This window comes from Dipodomys ordii, unplaced genomic scaffold (assembly GCF_000151885.1).
Source record: "Dipodomys ordii isolate 6190 unplaced genomic scaffold, Dord_2.0 Scaffold8, whole genome shotgun sequence".
Taxonomy (NCBI): Eukaryota; Metazoa; Chordata; class Mammalia; order Rodentia; family Heteromyidae; genus Dipodomys; species Dipodomys ordii.
In genome coordinates, this window is record NW_012267224.1 from 6,617,122 (window position 1) to 6,638,081 (window position 20,960).

Genomic DNA, 20,960 nt, shown 5'->3' on the forward strand with positions numbered 1-20,960 from the left:
CATTTCAGAATTTCTTTTTTACTCTGTAATAACCAGTCCCGCACAGTACAGCGGTTTACAGAATCTTGACCTTGAACTAGCCATTGTGAGCACTCTAGTGATGTCAGGAATCTAGGACTTGGTAGAACATCTGTAGATTAAATGTGAATACTACACTTTATATAAGGACCTTAAGCATCTTTGGATATTTATACGTATGAGTGGTCCTAGGATTGCCCCCTACCCTGACCCCGGCCGATCTGGAGAGACTATACCTCTTTTATAGAGCATGAAGAGAATTAAGGATAATTAATGCATTTACTAGCACTGTATTGGTCAATTGGAGATGGAGTCTTATTGACTTTTCTGACTGGGCTGGCTTTGAACCTACATCCTTTAGGTCTTAGTCTCCTGAGAAACTAGGATTACAGACATGAGCCAGGAGCACCTGTCTAAAAATTAAGTCTATTTCTAGTTCTGTCATGGTTTGTTACTTAACATCTGCTTGGTGCCAAGTAAAGAGATGGCAAAATCAGACATAGTGCTATCCGTGCAGAGTCTTGGGTCTGATCATCTACTATGTTCTCGATACACTTAAGTTTACTTTTTAGCTAAATAAGGGTTTCACCAAATCTTGGAATTCAAGACTGTGACTCTGATCTCCTAAAATTGAAAAAAAAAAGTGGGTGGCAGGGAGGCACAGGCACACAGAATAAAACCATGGCCTAAGTAGTAACTCAGGATTATTAATTTGAAAAGGCTATTTCTACATTTTTCTTTTTGTAATTACTGATAGTTATGATAGTTACAATTTTAATAATGCACAAGGATTTATTGATGAGGGTAGTTGTCTACCCTGCTTGAAAAAGTAATACTGACACCTCCAAGGTTAGTATGTTTGGAGTTTAGCATCTTTCTAGAGGGCTCAAGGACTGGAAGGTGATTCGAGGTAAATGACTTCACAGATATGTTCAACCTGGAAACAGAAATAGTCCATCTCTTATTGCTCTCATTCTTTTTGAGTATATTAAATAGTACATATTTAGTTATTTATTTCCTGTGCAAAATTTTGACCCCCCCAAAAGATCCTGAAACTCTAGGTAGAAGAAAGAAGCATCAAATCAGCAAAACTCTACCTCTTTCTCTTTCCCTTTCCATCTGCCCCATTTTTAGGGCTCCTGTATATTCAAGATACTTATTTGTGAATATGGTGAAGATATTATTTCAATCAGCAGGAGGTCCTCTTCAAAATTCGGGTTACGTGAGTCTGTGACAATTCGTACTCTCTCTAGAGAGACCTAAAACTAAAAAGCTTTGTGTGCAGCAATAATGAAGAAAAAGCAATGTCTATTTTTTTCCCTCAGCATCTCCCAGATATTTCCTCTTTCTGGTTCATCAGCTGTTAACCCAGTGCTTCCTGCGTAGAGGTTAGTATTTGGACTGCAATCCTGGCATCTTTACCTTTTGTTGCTGATTATCTTTGTAGAGCGTTCGGAAAGCTGGTGTTGGTTTGGTCCTTATATAACCTCTCAGCATATTGCACTTTTTTTCCCTTTTTAAAATCCCAGCATACATACAAAATTGAGGAAAATTCTTCCAGTACTTATAATACTCAGCTGGAAATTGATAATTTTTTAGAGTCTGAATGACTGTTTTATGCATTGTTTCTAATTAAATTTTAATTCCTACCACTAATGCCTTTCTTTAAGAACAGTTTTCTTAATTTTGTATCCAGAAAGTGTCTTATTGCAGGATACCACAAATATGCTTGATTTTTTTTGCATTTTCCCCACATTTTGTGCCATTATATCAGGCACTGTATGTAGCTCATCAGTTCAAAATCAGCAGTGACCCAAACAGTATTGAACATTCATTTAATGAATAAAAACACAGTATTGCAGCTATTAGTGCCTCTCCATTTATGAGCATTCTAGAGGGATGGTGAATGGTTGGAAGCATCATTATTTAAAAAAATGAAAAAGTGACAGACTTGCTTTGTGGAACAGGCCTCCAAATTCACACGTGGAAACCTAGTGCCCATGTCTTCCAAAGATGTGGGAGTCTTTGGAAGATGACCAGGTCATAAAGGTAGGACCTTCAAAAGATGGACTGATGTTATTATGAAAGAATTCAAAAGACCTCCATCACCTCCTTTCTCATGAAAAAAAAATATGGTCCTGTGTGCCTCAGGGAGTGCTCCTCATCAGACAGTGAATTTGCTGTCACTTTGATCTTAGAATTCACAGGTTCCACAACTGTGAGAAATTAAGTGATGTGGTCTACAAGCAAGCCATTTTATACTGGCTTCTGACAGTGGGCACTGTGAGATGGAACAGACTAAAAAGGCAAGAAATGATTTAGGTCAGGTTCTCACACACCGAAGTCTGAAGATGTGTGAGACAGAGCGCCAGGCATTAGGAATGCACTCAACCAGGAGTGCTAAGTCTATACATAGTGGTTGATATCCCTTCAGACATAGCACAGAGATGTCCCAAAGACTTATCCAAAATGAAAAGCAAATTCAGGAGCTGAAAACCACAGCCTGGAGGAAAGGAACCTTGAAAGGAAGAGGATAGGAAGGGTTAGTGTGCGAGTGGTTAGAAAGCAGAGCGCCAGAGCTGCTGAGGAGGAAAAGAGACAAAGCTGCTGAGAAGGAAAAGAGACAAAGGCGGAGCGCTTCGCAGATCTCCTGACCTTCCTTCCAAATCCCAGTCAACGTTAATTAGACTCAGAGCAATTAAAAGAGGGAAGATTGAAAAGCCTAGAGTCTGGAACCGGTCCATGTAAGTTTGAATCCAGGGTCGACTTACTGTGCTGGTGTGTGATTTGGGCAAGTTTTGTAAGTTCTCTGTGCCTCAGTTGCCCAATCTGTACAATAAGGCTAACAATGGTGCCCTCACCTCCCCAAGCCGACGCCATAACATGGATGAATCGTTGTAGAACCTCAAATATTTGGATTCATAGCATAAAATACATCCTGTGAATTAAAATCGAGCAAGTAATAATTTTCATGGTTGGAAGGTGTTCAAATGAGAACAAGAAAAACTGAAGAATTCTAACAGCAGACGATTACATTCAGGTCAATATCTTGTGTGTGTGTGTGTGTGTGTGTGTGTGTGTGTGTGTGTGTGTGTTGGTTGTGGGGCTTGAGCTCTGGGCCTGGTCACTGTCACTGGGCTCTTCAGCTCAAGGTGAGCTTTTACCACTTAAGCCACTGCTCAACTTCCGATTTTCTGGTGGTTTATTGGAGATAAGAGTCTGACACGCTTTCCTGCCTGGGCTGGCTTTGAGCCCTGAGCCTCAGATCTCAGCCTCCTGAGCAGTTAGGATTACAGGTGTGAGCCACCAGTGCCCGGTTTAGGTCAATAACATGACAAGGTGTTACAATTAGTGGAAAAGGGTACATAGGAGTAGCTCTTTACAATGAATGGCAACTGCATATTAATGTATACCTAGCACCAAATAAAAGTGCATTTTATAAATCTATACTTTGTCAGTAGTGAGACAGATGTGACCTAATTGAAAACAGCTTAAATGACATGCTGGAAGCAGGCTGGGTTAGAAATCAGGGATTAAGAGATGGAATTTAGACCATTGTTGTAGGAATTACAGAGTAAGAGTTTAAGAATGCAATTTGTCAACAGTTAGGGGATGCTAACGCTAAAGATTTGAAGGTAAAATTGCTGTTGGTAGTGATTTTGAATAAGAATATCTTCTTATGCATTTTGCCAAGAGTTGAAAAGACTTAATTAGCTTTCTTGGATTTAATGGAACAGCTATCAGAAAGTGGAAAGGGAGGGAGAGAGGAATGGAAGCGAGAGAGGAAGGGAGGAATGAGAAAGGGCATGATGCTGCTGCTCTTGCAGGAGTATTAACCAACTTTTGCCCGGTAATGTATGTCTTTCATTCAGGCATGTGTGACAACAACTTTTATGTATCAATTTAATTGATACAAATTGGGTTATGGTTTGTATAACCTTCAAAATATCTTAATTAAAGAAACAAACCAGGATGGTATTATTGCATTGCTCTTTATATAATAAATACAAAGGAATAAAAACCTTATTTTATTTCTCTTGGGCTTTGTGAGATAAACACAAGCTAAACAGGGAAGTTCTACTTTTCTCAATTTTTGTTTTAATATCTCATCCTAGACACAAGATAAGATACATTAGCTTGCTTCATATACTTTATCTTCACAAGCAAAAAGGTGTGATTTTTTTACTGCACGAATTCAAAGATGATAGGAATCTGAAACTGCAAAATAAACAAAACCCAATCAAATCCTTACAATTCTGCATCTACATTTGAAATTTTAACTTCACATTCATTCTTATTCAATAAATTCTCTCCACTGATTTTTCTATTAGGCATATATAGCCATACAAGCACACAAGAAATTAAGATGAATCATGTGAGTTGGCTCTAGTTTCCACCCAATAATTACATTATTGATTATGTTTGAGAACAAAATATTGGTAGAGCAATGACCTGAGGTCTGGTATTAATTAGGCACGTAAAAATGTTATATATGGAAAACTGAGTATTATATAAGATTCTGTTGAATTGAAATTCAGGTATCTCTTAATTCTATATATTATTATCTAATCAATTCTTTGAGTACTCTTAATTGGAATCAGAAAGGATCCTTTATGTCAACATATCTTTTTTTTTTGGTCGGGGAGAAGGGTAGGTTCTCTTTATTTCATGCTGGGGAATACTCTAAGCATCATAAAATTTATACACTTCACTCTAGATGTTTGGCACTGGTTAAGATTCACGCTTAATAGTAGGCTTAGCTCTGAAACAGGATCAATATTATTGTTTTAGACAACTTATCACAGAATTTCTAATTCTTATACTGTTTGGATTCAAATAATTGACAATACCGCAATAAGTTTGCTTGTGCTGCTAAAGCTCCTCATATTCAATTGCTCATTTTTTGTTGTTGTTGTTGTTGGTTGTGGGCCTGAACTCTGGGCCTAGATGCTGTCCCTCAGCTATTCAGCTCAAGGCTAGTGCTCTACACTTGAGCCACTGCTCCACGTCCAGTTTTCTGGTGGTTTATTGGGGAAAAGAGTTTCACGGAGTTTGCTGCCCTGCTGGCTTTGAACCACGATCCTCAGATTTCAGCCTCCTGAGGCACTAGGATTATGGGCATGAGCCACCAACGACTGGCCCAATTCCTCATTTTTTTAACCTGGGAAAACTGAGACTAAGAGACTCACTTCTAACACAGTGTTTATTTGACAAAAACTACACCGTGAAAGAGAGGAATCAATGACGAGATCATGCTGGATTTAAACCTTTCTTATTTAACTGTGTCAGAATGAGAGATACCATGTTCAGGTTTAACGGTTAATAAATTTCCTAAGTAGACAAATTTAGGATAATTTATTCTGTAAGACTGACACTCAACACCTTTGGACAACCTTTAAGTACTAAATACAAGTTGTCCTTTCTTTTAGTCTTCCCCTCTGTCCCTCAAGTCTCCTTTGCTCCTTTGTTCATTAATTACTTTAGGACACCAACAACCATATATTCTGCCCTGTTACTGGATGTGAGGTTCTAAATACTTGGCACAAATGATATAAAATGCATAATACACATTCCTGGTTCCCAGTGGGTCAGTCCCGTGGAGGAACAGAATTGTGAATGCACCACCATTGAAACTCTGTGGTGTATTATGGTCTGTCACGGAAGGTGTGTTAGGAGGTGGAACTTACCACAGGGGAGGCTAGAAAGACTTTGTAAAAAAAATGACAGAAGATCCATTAGAAATATGACCAATTTTGAAATAAATATTCCTGCATCAGGAATCCAACCTACAAAAGGCTGAAAGTATTTTCTCTAGGCCCTTCCCTCCACCTCTGGAATCTGGGGATACACATTATTAGAAAGAGAGTGAGTTTGGCAGGGAGGGAAGAGCATTGGGTGAAAGTCAGGGCAAAGTACCCACATGCCAAGAAAGATGAGGATGGAAGAAGATAGAGAAGAAAAAAAGCAAGCAGAAGGGTCAAACAGGGACTGAGTCCATGACATCAGCGAGGTAGGTAGGAACAATGCTTGGTGGTGTAAAATAAAACGGCTTCTTCAGTGGATTAAGGACTTTTTCTTCCCTTCTTCTCTCTTTCTTCCTTCCTTCTTTCCTTTGTCCCTCTCTCTTCCTCTCTCCCTTTTTCCTCCTTCCTTATTTCTTTCCACCTCTCTCTCTAGCCTGCTCTAGTGCATGCTTCTTTCACTGGTGCTTCTGGTCTTGTGAATGCAATTATGAGCCGCTTGCTTCTCCAAGCATGCTAGGGGACCCGTTGGTGTGATGTCAGAGTTCCCAGCTAGGGAAATAACGTTGAACTACAATGAACTCAGATGTGGTGGCAACTAATTCAGCTCCCTGTAAATTTATTTGACAACATGCACAATTCTCAAGATTCCCTGGTTATAAGTTGACATGAGAAAATTTCAGAGAATAATCTGTAAATACATTTTCTATCTACAGTCCTTATGATTTTGGAAGTTAGCTAAACATGCTAAAAGCTTGGCTGCTTTATGAATAGGAGATCATAATAAAGGATAGAATGTGATGAACCACTTTAAATTTTCTTCATTATAAACCTGTCTCATGAATTAGTTTCCTACTGGCAAACAGAAGGGAAACTTTATTATAAAATAATAAAAATTAGGCATCACCATCAATAAACTAATCTTGGATAATTGATGAGTGTTACAAAAATAACAATTAAGTAGATGAAAAGGATCAGTGTGTAGTGTGTTTTTGGGGTCTGACCATGGACAGCTGTGACTTAGGATGTAGTGAGTTAGCTGTCAGAAGGGATAACATCTGGTGAAGAGGAAAGTCTCTTAGATTAGAAATCAGAAGGCCCAAGCCACTAGTTCTTTATCATTCTACCATATGTCATATATTCTCCTACAATTCCTTTAATATCACAGCATCTGCTTTGCCAACACCATTTTAATAAAATATTTTATGCTGACCAGACAAGATGACTGAAAAGGAGTATAAATATTTGCTATGATGCTATATCCACAGACGTTGTTTTTCAAGGCAGCTCTCCCAGTTATAAATACTGCTTAAAGAGTCAACACGAGAGGCCTGTTCAAGACCTACTTATAGTGCAGTTGGCAGGAGGGCCTTTTCCAGTGTTCATGTATAAGCAGGTCATTCATCTACCTGAACTGGAAGTGGTCCAACTATGGTCACTGTCTTTCTGCACATTACTCCCAGCAAAGCAGTTTTCATATTTCATGGCAATATTGGGATTGCATCTATAAATTCTCTTTCAAGGGCTTCTATCTCCAAACCTATTTGCTATTAACGTTTTATTTTTCAGACAGTTTTATTCAGATGAATATAGTTTATTTGAGTATTTCAGAGTTGCCGTCTGAGAATTCAGTATGAGACTGTTAAATGCTACATTTCTGATATTAAGAAAGATGATTTTCTGCCTGAAATTTCATTTTCTTTTTAGAATGTTTCTCCTAGTCTTCTCACATTGATCTCATTTATAGCAATAGTACAGACATGATTGAAGAGGAGCCTTTTTGGGATAAGGATATATATGTATGTATCTGTATGCACAGTTATGTTTCTGTTTATCCAAGAATGTTTTTTTTTTAATTTTTGGTTCCGGTCGTGGGGCCTGAACTCTGGGCCTGGGTGCTGTCCCTCAGCTCTTCAGCTCAAGGCTAGCACTCTACCACTTGAGCCACAGTGCCACTTTTGCCTTTTTTCTTTTTTGCTTATGTGGTGCTGAGGAATCGAACCCAGGGCCTCATGCATGCAAGGCAAGCACTCTACCACTGAACCACCTTCCCAGCCCTCTAAGAATGTTTTGTAATGATTAATTTACTGCCTGAATTCTAGTTGCTGTTAATTTCAAAACCATTACTTACAAGTGTAACCATACATGAGTGATTATTGAGTATTTAGATTATTAGTAATTTTACAAATATTACTGCTATTTAATTTTGATGCATATTTATTAATTTAGTATTCACGCTAAATCCTAACTATTAAGAGAAAGGAGCCCAAACTGATTTTTGAACTTCAAGATTTGGGTCACAATTTTTTTCGAAGAGATGTTGGCATATTAAATAAATCAGACAAGTCATGGTCTGGCCTATTTCTAAGTCTCTAAGCTTAACAGGATTTTTTAATTGTCCAAGCAACTTCATGACCTGAAGATTACCTTAGTAGGAGACTTGAGTAAAATGTAATTATTCTCTCTAAATACAAACAGATACACAAAAGCAAGACAGTTCAATGTGGGAAAACTTAAAAGAATTCAACATGTAGTTTGTGACACCTGACCTGAACTGTGGGTATGGAGATTACCGGTGAGGAGATGGGTAGGTGAGGGATCCTGTTCAGCTCTTCATTTACTTAATAATAGCACCTTTTATAGTTTATGCTATTTTAATATCAGACCAGACAAAGTATGTTGTTACATTTGCTTACTACTCCCAGGAACTATAATAATCATTCCTATGTTGATAATTTTAAGGTGTTGAATTAAAAAAATATTTTCCCCAACAGTTTAGAGCCCCAAATAAAAAAGGTTGCAAATAAATATAACATACATAAAATAGGCTCGATGAATGCATGGCCATAATCTAGATTCCATCATCAGTTGGATATCTGAACATTGAACTTTCCCAACAAATAGTTGTCATAAGAACATTTTTGCTCAATGAAATAAGTACTTTGTACAAAAGCAAAAATCTCAAATAAGCAGCAGGTCTGTATTTTCCATTTCTCTTAAATCATGACTTCACCTCCATTGCTCTGATTCCTAAGGTATGAGGACAGGTCCTCTGGCCGAGCAGGCTGTGGGCTGTGTAATAATATTTCTCCTTGCCAGCCTTTACAATGAATATAAAAATTCAATTTCAGTGCTACAAGCTGGAAAGGGCTCAAGTGTCACCAGGTTTTTCTAAAAGGATATTTTCTGGTTTTGTCTACATTTATATTCCATTCATTTAATGGAGGGAAGTAATGGAATTTTTTTTCTCTCTCCTAGAGAAGCTATTTCAGAAGTATATAGATGCAAGGTCAGAAAACATATTTCAAAAACTGCAAAGAGAAAATAAAATGATCTGTTGCTTTTGAACCCTAGGGTCTCCAATGTACTAATCTAACATGCTTGTAATATCAAATTGTGACTTTGTATAGCCTATTGTATGCCCTAGAGTCTGCTGTAAGAGTCTTCCATGAAAGAATTCTAGAATGGCCTGCAATATTTCTCATCACTTGGTGTGTATTCTCTGAGCATGAATATGATAAACCTAATAGTCAATGTCACATGACACATTTGATGTTAAGATATATGAGTGGGACTGATGTAAAAACAATAAGTAGTAAGTTGGAGAATACACAATAGCTATAAGTAGGAGAATACTTTCAATTACCACTGAAAGTTTGATGATATTGGGTTGCGATGTTAAAGGATGTATGTTATATTCTAGAACTGAGCACAACTCCTGACTGTAAGTCAACGAAGAAATAGGAAACTCAGTAACATAGTCTTAAGGAATTAAAATCTGCCAAATAGAATGCTCTCATAAGTGATTATTTCTAAAGAGTACCCAGAAGAGAACTTAGCTCTCCAACATCTGGAATCTGACTTGAAGATTCCCTTTGTAGACAATCTAGGCATGCCATGCTGGACTTGACTCCAGCTAGCAAGTGGGTATTGCTATTTTGAACAATAGAATACCAAGAGATTGAAAGATTTAAACCAATCGTTCAGAAGATGTGTTTCATCTTTGTCGAATAAATAAATCAGTCATCTATTAGTTCCTGGAAGCACTCATGAAGTGCTTGCTAGGTTCCAAGGCTCTAAACTTTGGGAGTTTGTTTGCTTACTTGCTTTGCTTGCCTGCTCTGTTCTAAGGCTCTAAACTCAGGAGTTTCAAATGGCCAAGACAAGTTCATGCCCTGAAGATTATGTGACTGGATTACTGGTATCAAATGTAATTCATTCTCTCTCAATACTATTAGACACATAATAAAGAGAATTCAAGTTGGAAAAATTCAAAACAGTTCATTATGTAGCTTGTGGCACCTTTAGAAAGTGAAGTATGCTTTAAGAATAGCTATAGGTATGATTCATAGCTGAAGGATGTAGCATTTTCCTTTAATTATTTTGTCTGTCCCAGAGGTTTACAACTATCATACTTGAACATTTCAACACCAATATCCTGGGCCAATGCAATTAATTAATCAATTTGGTATATTCACATAAGTGCTGAGAAAAAAGACGCTGCCTTAGTGTTTGCTCCAATGGCAAAAACAGAATCTCAAACCCACTTGTTCCACAATTTCCCAAGAAGGGCTGTGATTGGTCGGCTGGGATCTGTGGTCCACATTCTTGTGGGAAAGTGGGTAGAGATGAGTCAGGTTAGAGCCATAAAACTCTTGGTTTAGCCCTAAGAACATCATACTAAATGTTCCTTTGGATTGTGTGTTGCTATTAATGTCATTTTGTTGGCAACTGTTCCAAGAAATTTCTTTGACTATTGAACTCTTCACATATATTTCTCCCCCCCTTGTTTTCTCTTACATAGTTGGGTAACATTTTTGAACACAATATCTGACTTTAAAGAAATTATCTGAGGAGAATTATCAAATAGTTTTCAGTTAACATTTTATTCAGATAACTTTCGGTTAATAGAGAAGAGTTGAGTTAGCAAACAGCTGGACAACAGAAGGAATAAAATCTGTTTCTCGCCTTCACTCACTCTCTGGATCTTTCTGTAATGCTGAGGTTGAAAATGAAGGCTTAACATATGTTAGGCAAATGCTTTTCTACTAAACCTCATTTCCATGACCCTTACAATGCATAGCTTAATTATTTTTCTCATCTTCTGAAATGTTTCAGAACCCTTTGAAGGTTTAATTTTCTCTTGATTACTATCCTCATGTCTTCAAATTATTTTTATCACTTCTTATTTAAATATGTATTTGAGAAAAGTATAGAGTGATAGAAACAAGGTGTGTTCAAAGAACTTCATGTATACGTAATTAACATTTAATGTAAATGACAGATGAGCTGCAAGCAAATAAGAGATAGAACTATGTTTTGGGGTTTGCAATGCTTCTGTACAGGTCTTCCAAAAGTATAAAGACAATATAAAATTGGAAGAGTTACCAGATACCCAACTAACTCACTCAACATGATAAATATTGCTATTGCAAGGAAATGAAATTGTCCCTCACCATATGAGTGTGGAACAGATTTCATTCACAGCATGAATATGATAAAGAATTCCACTTCATATGGAACAAACTCACACCCCAGTGATTTGTCTGTTTCTGATATCTCTGGGGACTATAGATTGAGCTCCTTCTCTTATGATCTTTGAAACAGCATCTGCAGTTATCTTTTTAACATTTGGACTTCAGTGAGACCAAACATGTCATTTCCAGTTAATGTTAGCCTTCTTTACTTTCTTATTAGTTCATGTCAATGCAAACAGTGTTATTTGGCAACAACCCAAATTATGGCAAGGGTTTTTAGAACTACAACATTGTATGATAATCCTACAAGAAGAGTTGGCAAATAACAGTCTGAAGTCAAATCCAGTCTATTATTTGTGTAAGGTCAATGAGTTGAGAATTGTTCCTAAAATCATAAATTAAAAGGGACATAAAAAGATTATATAACAGACACACATGACCAACAAAGTCTAAAATCATTTGCAGGGTGAACCTTCTGTAGGAAGAAAAATGTGTTTTCCCCTATTTGAGAATATCTTGATGGCCTGTTTGGTAAGGTTATTTTGACATGAGAACCCACGATGGACTATTTTTTTTAGAAAGTTTCAGGACTCATGGGTACACAATTCCAGAAAACAGGAGAGAAACACATTAATATCTGCTAGAAAACACATTAATATCTGCTAGAAAACACAGACAGTTATCCATTTCCCATTATCTGTCCAATAAAGCACAGATCACTGCTCAGGAGACGCAAACCATTGTATTAAGACCTGATGGGAATTATTCCCAGGACTGTCTGAGAGAGGACACCATGGAAGGCAACAATGCTGTCAACCAGCACATCCGTAACAGATGTATCAGCAGTTACACAGGGCAATTTTATATGACAGTTCTACATAGACACTGGTGGCAAGCCATAGCTCAGCAAAAGCTGAGTTTTTAGGGAGCCTGGGAGAATGGGTTAGGTATTGGTTTTCTGGGGGTCTGACTTTATGTAAGGCTAGAGCACAGACTGAAGGTATGGAGAGATTGGATGCCCAAGTTTTTCCTTTGTCTTGGAAGAGTTGTTCACTCTGCAAGTAAATATCCTGCTGCATTCCCGAAGGCCAGTGTCTTTCCACTTCCAGGCAAGTTAAAATCCATTTTATGCTTTCCATGTGGAAGGACACAGCATGTAATGGGAAGCACGGCCAAGCAAAGTTCAGTAGGTTTAAGACTCAACTATAATGCAAGACTAAAACCACTTGTCTCTGCCAATGCAGTTTCTGTGTGAGATTTGTTATTGGACAGTGTGTCTGTTTACGCAGGGAAATGGAGACCACAGCAGTAATCGTAATCCAGCAATGACAATGTCAGTACAGTAGACGTTGAGTTTAAATCTCTAACTACTGTATAGTTAAAGGCATTTGTATATTGCTTTCTTCCAAAGCTCAGTCTAACAACTCAGTGATTTTTGTACTTCCAGGAAACAAGGAATTGCATTAATTTAATCATAAACGCAGTCACTTGGTTTTGATTAGAAACTAGTAACTATTTTCCTGACTCAGTAGACTTTACATTACTTTGGCTAATATGATTCAGTTGGGGTGTGGAGGGTGGCCAAGTGTCCCTCTTGTGAAGTGTCCTAGGAGACCCACACTTTTCCTCTGTGCTGGAAGTATGAAGGAATACTCAGAATCAATTAAGTGCCACTTGGGTTCTGAGTCCTGTCACACAGGGCCATGTCCACAGTTAGCAAAGATTTTAGGTAAGAGATGATCACCATTGGGAACCATTCCCCCCCATCTCCACCTTTGCTTGAAAAAAAGAGAAGATTTATGTAGCTTTGTTGTTTAAATTAGCTGTCCATTGCTTATCTACCATAAGCATTTACTGACTTGTTCTCTCTCATCCTTAACAAAACCGATGAACTCTTCACAATCAAGACTTGATAGTCTCTCTATTTCCTGCACCCAGATGAGGCAGGAAATGAATCCACATTTGTGAAGCCACATCTCTTCTTGACACACTTGGAGCAAAAACAACTCTGGTGGGGCTGGGAAGGTGGCTCAGTGGTAGAGCGCTTGCCTTGCATGCCTGAGGCCCTGGGTTCGATTCCTCAGCACCACATACGCAAAAAGAAAAAAGCCGGAAGTGGTGCTGTGGCTCAAGTGGTAGAGCGCTAGCCTTGAGCTGAAGAGCTGAGGGACAGCGCCCAGGCCCAGAGTTCAGGCCCCACGACTGGACTCAAAAAAAAAAAAAAAACCAACTCTGGTGTCTGGTAGAGTTATCAGATATTTTTGGTGGTGGCGATCTCAGGCACACACTTAATTGCCTGACTTCTCCAGTGTCAGTAATTGCCCATTCTCTCTACAAACATTGGCACTCGTGAGCCACTCTGATGAACAAAATTGGACAGGAGACTTTTTTTTTTACCAGGCAGTATGAATGAAATGGAAGCCATGTATATGACCCTGGGGTCTTCAGCCTGAGTGGTGAGTGGGTGCAGTTGGAGTTAGGGATGGGATATGGAGAGCATGTGGAACTGTAGGAGAAGATCTTTATTGTTCTATGAACTTTTTAAATCTCTTCACACCCTGAAGGTCCATAACACAAGGAAGAAGAGCAAGGCTGACCCTAGAGAGGAACTTTCTTTCCTTGTAATCCTTCCCAATCTCTCTCTCTTTCTCTCTCTCTCCTTCCTTCCCTCCTCCCTTCCTTTTTTTCCTCCCTCCCTCTCCACTCCTGACATACCTGGAAAGTTACTATCTACCTTCACTGGTCATCATCAAGCTGAGCCGTCATCTCTGGGACTATGAATTTGCAGTCTCCTCCCTTTCCTGTTGTCAGGTACATGTGGGTGATGACCCTACGGCGCCCCTATTTCCAGTGCAATTTGTTTTTATCACACATCCAAAGTCATGAAGCCTCAACCACACCTGACTTGCTCCATGGTGACTGACGGTATCTGCGGCTCACCTCAACACTCTGGCTGTTTACCCAGTTCTTGTTTCCCTCTTTCGCAGCAAGCTGAAGCTCAGCTCTGCCTCTGAAAGGGGACCTTGCTGCCGGAGCACGGACAGGGTGCTGTTTAGGAAAGGTTTCTCAGATGCCAAAGTCAGACAGACTCAGTTCCTCCAGCATGTTCTCTTGGACCCTGTGAGCCTGTTATGACTTACAGATGCCAGGGTTTAAGACTTAATCACAGCAACTTGGCAGGTGCTCCTCTGCCTCTTTCTAGCTCCTGGCACAGTCACCTTATCCCTTGAAACTATTTCCCTCATCACTTGCACTAGAGTGCATTTTTCATTGAGAAAGAGCACCATTGTTCAAGCTGAAAGTCATTGTGGGCAGAGAATCAGATGCTGGTACCCATCTTTTTGTTCTTTATTTTATTGCACCCTCTGGCATCTGTTTATGGGTCTGATTTGATATTTCTTGTCTCATATGGAGTCTTTTCACTGTGAGCTCAGGTCAGAGATAATGTCTAAGGCAATGTGTTTTGATGAGATTATTTGTCTGAATCAAAGGACACAATTGAGAGACAGGGGAAGAGGTAGAGGGGGCTGGGGCACAGTGAGCACTTTAAATGGAGAGGAACAAAGCTCAAGAAAATTGTGTGAATTTAGGTACTAAAAAGTCTGGGTTTCTTCCAGGCTGTGGCTCATACCAGTTCATGGACCTGGGACAAATAAACTCAACTCTGTCATTTTTCCTTACCCCTCCCAATTCACGAACTATGAGTGTGCACTGCTGACCCCTTATGGTCAGAGGGAGCAAGGGAGGATGGTATGGGCCATCAGGGTAAGATGTCTAACCTGCTAAGAGCCAATAGAGCCTTCTGGGACAGCTGGGTAATTCTTCCAGTATGTGGGCAAGGGGGAATTATGGAACAAAGATGAGACATTATTTCTCAGTAACAGACCCTAAGGTACAGAAGAAAGAATGGCAACCTGGCTTCAGGAAAACAAATCTTCATTTCTGTTTCCCAATTTGAAGTCTTCATGTTTAATCGGGTTCAGTTTTACTTTGTCTAGACAGTGTTTCCCCAGATCTCTCTCTCTTTCTCTCTCTCTTTCTTTCTGTCCTTTTTCTTTCTTTCTTTCTTTCTTTTCTTTCTTTCGTTCTTTCTTTCTTTCTTTCTTTCTTCCCTTCTTTCTTTCTTTCTTTCTTTCTTTCTTTCTTTCTTTCTTTCTTTCTTTCTTTCTTTCTTCCCTTCTTTCTTTCTTCTTTTTTCTCTTTTTCTCTACTCCTGGCTTATAGCTGGCTTAAATTCCTCAAATGCATACAGTCTAAAAGTTAAGTTTTCAATAAATATGGTTCTGTTTATTGTTATTGCTATCTATTTATCAACATTATCATTATTACTGGGATTCCTTCCAGGTTACCTTTCCATTTAGACTTACTTATTTACCCTTAAAATCATAAGAAAACTACTTTTATGACCTGTGACTATTTCTTTATATCCTTAAAACCATAAGACAACCATTAAATGACCATGAAGAAAACTTACAAAATACATTTGAATTCATTTATAGATTTACCAATGCATCTCAATCCTTGACTAATTAAAAATGAACAGTGCCTACATTATTGAGAAGAATGGTAGCTGGTGTTTTAAAGTAGCATGGAGGGAAGGAGCCATCTTTGCCTTCAAGGCTGTAATGGTTCAGATTATTACTCAGATAGCACCAGAAGCCTAGCTGAAGTGGAGGAGGTAAATTAAAGAGTCCTGGTAACAAAATCAGTAGGTTGTAGGATGATGTCCAGAATTCTAGGTACCACTTGATCTTCTGATACACTCCAAGCCCTTGGAGACTTATATGAGCTGGTACTCAGCCCTTCAAATGTGTCTCTTACATGGGTCCAAGTCCACCTGGAAGTTCTGATATCTTGAAAAACCTGAATTCTTTTCAGTACAATATTGATTAACAAAAGCATGAAGTGTTGGTCATTGCCCAATGTAAGATAGTTAAATATGAAAGATCAAATGAATTAGTAAATGTAGGTAGCAAGGTTTACAGAGCCACGCAAAAAATGGAATGAATATTTTAAATTAGCAACCATTTTCCACTTTCGGCTTGAGAGACACATGGGGCTTTGAAAGGTCTATAATGTGCCTGAGGTTCCTAGGTCATGACTTCAAAATCACTTCACTCTGACACATCCAGAGATTTCCATTCAGCAAACACTTTCAGTTGTGGGGCTTGAACTCTGGGCCTGGGCGCTGTCCCTTAGCTCTTCAGCTCAAGGCTAGCATTCTACCACTTGAGCCACAGCGCCACTTCCGGTTTTCTGGTGGTTTATTGGAAATAAGAGTCTCAGGGATTTTCCTGCCCAGGCTGGCTTTGAACCGTGATCCTCAGATCTCAGCCTAGGATTAGATGAAGCTAGGATTAGAGGTGTGAGCCACCAATGCCTCAGCACTCTTAAAGCCACTCTCAGAAAATCTGGCGTGAAAGGTAGAGCTTTCTCAAGATGTTATCCATGGAAAGTTCACCAGCTCTTACCCATAGAAGGTGGAGAGGATGCTTTAGGGAGGAAGTGGCTGTCCTTTGGAGGAGGGGCTGGCAAAGGAATGACAGACACCAGGGATATGTCCCAGCAATGCAATCTCTGAAGGAGCTGACTGGAGGCAAAAGCAATGATAGCTCTAATCTCCATGGAACATTAAATTTGATCTCCTGTCCCAGGCAGGTGGAGGGCTACAAAGCGCCATTCAGCATCATTGTGATTTACTTGTGTGCTAGCTGCAAAACACGTCCATGGGACAGAATAGTTCTCTCATCTTGAGGATTTCTTCATTTTATATTCAGAATAAGGTAGAGTGTGCCATTTGAGATAACTGGAGTATTTGCTATTTGAACATTTTAAGGTAAACTGGATTTTTGCATAGTCATAGACCAAAACATTACACATATTTTCTTTAAACCACAAACCCTAAGTCTGTGTGTGTGTGTGTCTGTGTGTGTGTGTGTGTTTATGTGCTTGCATGGCACCAGTCTTAGATCTGAGCAGTGTCCATGAGCTGTTTTGCTTTAGACTAGTGCTCTACCATTTGAATAACATCTCTACTTCTGGATTTCCTTTTTTTGTTAATTGGAGATAAGAATCTCCAGGGCTTTTCTGCTCACGCTGGTTTCAAACCATGATCCTCAGAGCTCAACTTCCTGAATAGCTAGGATTACAAGCATGAGCCACCAGGGCCCAGCCGGTCTTCTTGAATTCTCAGAAAACAATATGATTTTTTTTCACACTCCCTGTCAAGGGTTTATATATCAAAGAACCCTTAAATCTAGCTAATCAATAAATAAATTACATCCTTATCATTTCACTAGATGTAAGGGTCCTTTATGTATATACAGACAAACAGACAGACACACCCTATCTCTTTCTGTCTCTGTCTGTCTCTCTGTCTCTCTCTTCTGTCTTGGGACTTGTATTAGGGGCCACATAGTCTCACTTAGCGTTTGCACTCAGGCCAGAGCTGTGGCACTGGCGTCATATATACAGCGGTGGCTTTTTGCTGGCTATTTGAAGCTGAGTCTCGTGTAGATTGCTTTCAGACCTTCAGCCCCAGATCACAGCTTCCTGACTATCTAGGATTACAAACATGAGCTACTACAGCCCATCAGAATTGACTTTCTTTATGTTTTTACTTTGAGACATGTTCATGCTGAGTAGTCCAAACTAACCTTAAACTCAGTCCTCCCCCCTCAGCCTCCTGAATGATGGTATGGCAGGACCTAGTACACCAGGTTTTCCCCACATTTTTACATATAATATATTGTTTTCTGTAGTCAACTTGATGTATGCTAGCTCCCTTAAAATGTTTTTCCTCTTAACTAACTGTAAGGATGAACGCTTCAATTAATATCTTCTTATCTCCTCTCTTCTCCCAACTATCTTTAGCTCTGGTAAAAACCATTAGGCTTTCTATTTCCAAAGTTTTATCAATTCGTATCAAAGGCACATGACTTATCTTTAGTCAACAATTCTTGGGTTTCTTTTGTAAGCTGTCTAAATATATCGCTGCAGAAACAAAAATGGATACTCTGATGCTCAGGTGAATTTCATAACAGGTTGGAATTGACAGGGATTGAAAGGCATTGTAGTGGAAAAGGAAACAAGTTAATATTTTGTGCATGTCAAATACAAGCCAACACTTTCAGGTCAAGGATGCTTTCTGCAGAGAAAATAATGACATCAAAGATGAACCCATCTCTAGGAGAGGAAGGAGGATTCAGAAAAGGCTACGAGGTCATTTTACGTGTTTGAATTTTAATGCTCGTACATTTGGAGGCCCCATTGTATTTGCGGGAATTAGGATGCCTCTTTGACACTATTTCACTTTTCTAAATGAATTTTAAACTCTGAAATCTCCGTTTTGCACATAAATCCCAGGCTGGTTGAATACTTGCTATATATTCTAGTGGCACTTTCTTTACCATGAAAAATCATCCTCAACGTCAATGAACTCTGCTTCCATCTTAAGTTTCCTGCCCCTGGGCCAATGTCTGCAATGTTCCCTCTCTGTGTAGGAAATTCTCTCTGAACTTGAAGGTTCTAATCTTCCTTAGGCTCTACCTCACTCCTTAGACCCTGCTGACACGCTGAATCCTCATTTTTCCATTCTTTACTATCGCCTATTTCCCTTTATCAGGATGGGTCACGTGACCGCTTGTTATGCTCTCCTTGGTTACAAGCTCTTCTAGGGCCTATATTTTATGTGGTCGGTCCAATGTTTAGTATTTCCCACATGACTGAATGAAAATACAAATAAGGTGATATAATTCAAGTGTGATGATATAATTACCACAGATGTTACCTAAAACCAAATGGCTATATTTGCTACAAAATCAGGTAATGTCTTTAAAAGTTATTTCTCCATAAGGTGACTCCTTCCAGGGTTGTTCCAAGAGATGTGAAGATTGGATGCTAACTATAGGAAAAATTGATTCTCATAAATTACCGAGAAGCAGAATTTTGAAAAAAAGATCAATTTTCTTTGTGTGTGTGTGTGTTGACCCTTGGACTTGAACTCAAGGTCTGGATTCTGTCCCTGACTTTTTGTGCCCAAGGTAGCACTCTGCCACTTGAGCCCCACCTCTATTTCCGGCTTTTTGTCAGTGAATTGGAGTTAATAGTCTTATAGATTTTGCTGCCCTGGCTGGCTTCAAACTATGAACCTCAGATTTCAGCCTCCTGTGTAGCTGGGATTACAGGCGTGAGCTACTGTTGCTGGGGTGAAAGGGTTATGCTTTAGACTCATACTTTTGCATCCATAATGAGTTGACATTTGCAGGATTAATGAAAAGGAAACTGTACATACTGGTACTGAGTTCCGTAGTTTGGGTACAAATTATATTGATTCTTCTTTATGAGAGAGTTTGTAATGTAATTCAGATTGATTATAAAACTTCACACAAAACATATAGCTAAAGACACAGTAAAATTAAAAGAGAGGAGTGTCTTTACAAAGATGTCCTATTTATAGCAGTGACAAAAAGTCTTGATGGTGCAGTTAGAGGTAGATCATTTCCAGTGCCTTTATTCCAAAGTGGCACTCTAAGAACCAAAGTTAGCACAGGACAGTCTAGGAAAGCTGTATGATGTAATGTCTATTGCAAGTTAGAAGAAAACCAATCCTTTCAGAGACACAGCTATCCCTAACTCTTGGGGTAGCATGTCCCTTGACTAGGCAGCCTTTGGTGGATTTCCTGAAACCTAAAATCTTGCTGGTATGAGTTCAAATAAGAATCTAAGTTCTTTAGGATGCTGAGAGCTGTTTCTCACAATTGTCCTGAGCACAGAGTCTGGACAGAAGAATGCAAGCAATACTGTAATGAGGAACATAGATGCTTCTTCCACCTTTAAGAACCCCACTAGCTTTTCTGCAATTATAACATTAGCCCAGTAGGTTTGGACTCACCCATTGGGAAGTTAAGCTTAGTGGAAAATAGAAATGAAATTGAAGTATTACCTTCTTTAAAATTAGACTCAAAATTAAAGGGCACTACCACTGTTATTTATATGTACACTAGGATTTATACACCCTGGATTAATAATGATAACAATAATATTATATTACAACATTACCTCTAGGTATTTATAATGTACCACATATGGTGCTAACTGTATTGAAGCTCATTTACTTCTCACAGAGAACTGAGACTATGAAAGGGCACCATCATTCTTTCCTTCTCCCAAAGAAGGAACAAAGTTCTCCTGTAAATAACCAAGGGAACAAGCAGTCATATTACCAGACATACTTGTACTTATCTACTCATTTGTTGCTTTACATTCGCTAAGAGCCAGAGATAAATGGACACACACAATCCATCCTCACATTATGGTAGAGATATAAACACATAAATAACCACCGTGTAACCATGCCATAAAAGAGATGCAAAGTGGTCAGGGAGAATGAGACAGGGCAAGGGTTACTCACAGATATCCAAGACTGGACTAATAAAAGGAAGTTCTACTGTTGGAGAGAGATGGTGAAGAATAGATCATATGCTCTGGATAGGATGGTTTAGCTCCACAGGAGTAGGACACAGACTAGAGGGCAGATTGAGAAAGGATAGAAGGACGAAATATATAAAAGAGACTGAATCCTGAAGGTTTTTGACTGCCATGCAAAGGAACTGACATGTTCTTAGACCAAAGAATAGGGACCGGTTCTCTAATGGCTTTGAAGACAGCTGATGTAAATATGTGTCCTGCTTATGAAAGTCATGTGATGGATGGAATGCATCCA

General features: G+C 39.0%; 1 protein-coding gene across 4 annotated transcripts in view; it reads right to left on the reverse strand.

The window, feature by feature from the left end:
- Kcnip4 (Kv channel interacting protein 4) overlaps positions 1-20,960 on the reverse strand; it is an 885,761-nt gene that overhangs the window by 38,914 nt on the left and 825,887 nt on the right. The window lies entirely within an intron of this gene.